Source organism: Octopus bimaculoides, chromosome 2 (genome assembly GCF_001194135.2).
Source record: "Octopus bimaculoides isolate UCB-OBI-ISO-001 chromosome 2, ASM119413v2, whole genome shotgun sequence".
NCBI classification, from domain to species: domain Eukaryota; kingdom Metazoa; phylum Mollusca; class Cephalopoda; order Octopoda; family Octopodidae; genus Octopus; species Octopus bimaculoides.
Window position 1 is genome coordinate 96,951,584 of NC_068982.1, and position 1,945 is coordinate 96,953,528.

At 38.1% G+C, this 1,945-nt stretch overlaps 1 protein-coding gene across 3 annotated transcripts in view; it reads right to left on the bottom strand.

The window, feature by feature from the left end:
• The window catches only part of LOC106869110 (bridging integrator 3), a 24,859-nt gene that overhangs the window by 20,837 nt on the left and 2,077 nt on the right, over positions 1 to 1,945 (bottom strand). The window lies entirely within an intron of this gene.

A 1,945-nucleotide genomic window follows, 5' to 3' on the forward strand; every position in this document is an offset into this window, starting at 1 on the left:
GGTTAGGGCTTTAGGGCTTTAGTTGGGGGAAAAAAATCAAAATTGAAGAATTTGGTGGGGAAAGGGTGGGGGAAATTTAACAATGCCATTTTTGGTAATTTTCCGGAATCTCCGTATCCCAAAACGGGGGTTTTGGGCAAAAATAATTTTGAAAATAAGCAAATTTGGAAGAAAATGGGGTGGGGGCGGGCGGAAGTCTTTCTCGAAACAATCTAAGAGGGAGGAATCGTGGACTATCATTCAATTAGGTAAAGCGGGAGACAGCATTCTTCAGTGGTTGGCACGGCGTCGACTAATTATGAATATGTACACCTGTGAAAATTGTAATTCACCATGTGGCCTTACTACATGAGGTGACGTTACTGATGGGGGTTATGGCACTGCAAGAGTTGTAAAAGAAGCAAATCTATTCGTTACTGTCCATTTTTTGAGAGAAGTCATATTTCGCCAGTGTTTATGTCGTGTAAAAAGTAGACTTATTTCCCCCTTAATTTTTATTTGCTTTCTTAATCTAACCAAACTGAATCATATATGTCATCACCTATCATCATAAATGTAGTTTCCTACTAGCAAATAACCAACCATGCTTTGGATCATTATCACTGGCTATAGCAACGACAACAGTCACTCTCACACTGCCTCTGTCGTTGTTGTCCCCCGTCAACTATAACTGAGAAGAAATATAATGAAAAGCATTCCATCTCTTCTAAGACGGTAAGGTATAATTTGATGGAGATTTGGCTACTATTTCTCGCAAGTGAAGACACCATGTAGAGGCTCCCCTCTTTGGTTTGTCAATATGCTTATTACACGAAGTTGGCAATCTGGCAGACACGTTAGCGCACCGCGCGAAATGCTTAGAGGCATTTCGTCTGCCGTTACGTTCTGAGTTCAAATTCCACCGAGATCGATTTTGCCCGTCATCCTTTCGGGGTCGATAAATTAAGTACCAGTTACGAATTGGGGTCGATGTAATCGACTAGTTCCCTCCCTCAAAATTTCAGGCCTTGTGCCTAGAGTAGAAAAGAATACGCTTATTACACGAACTAGCAAATAACCATGCTTTGGATCATCCTCACTGGCAACGACGCCAGTCACACCCACACTGCCTCTGGCGTTGTCGTCCTGTCAACCATAACTGACCATATGATGAAAAGCATTCCAGCTGTAAGTATTCCATCTCTTCTAAGACGGTAAGGTATAATTTGATGGAAATTTGACTACTATTTCTCGCAAGTGGAGACACCACATAGAGGCTCACTCTTTGGTTTGTCGGTTTGTCAATATGCATATTACACGACCTAGTAATTAGTAATCCCGAAATACATTTATGAAGGTTTATAAACCGTGAGACCAACGAAGCGCTTGGTGCTGCACAGATGTTTTTTTTTCTGTCTCCCTTTATTTTTGTTTTCTTTTTCTTTCTTTTATATATGTACCGTGTACATATATGTTATATATGTAATAAAATCTGTAGTTAGGCGCTATTTTTCACTTTGTTCTTTCTCAACAAACTTTCAGGTCCGGTGATGCGCGTGCAGTCGTAAGTGTGTATGTAATTAAAAAGAAGTCATGCTGATATTTCTAGCAGGTCAGACAACCACAAAAAAGCTTATTCTTTAAATCGAAAATAGTTTTGGCATATAAAAAGAAGCCAACGCAAATTAAAAGTTAAGGTATAATACACATCAAAGCATGTAAATTCTACTAACGATACTATTTCCCTTACGTGTACATTACCTTATTGGTTGCTACCAAGCGAAACAACAAATCTTAGCTTACTTGAAAATCAATGAAAAATATACAAAAAAGAGGAAATCAATTATACATATTATATTAAAAAAATGTAGGCCATATTTTAATCATTCAATGTATATATATATATATATATATATATATATATATATATATGGTACTACTAAAGCAGCACGGTCCCGAACGCGCA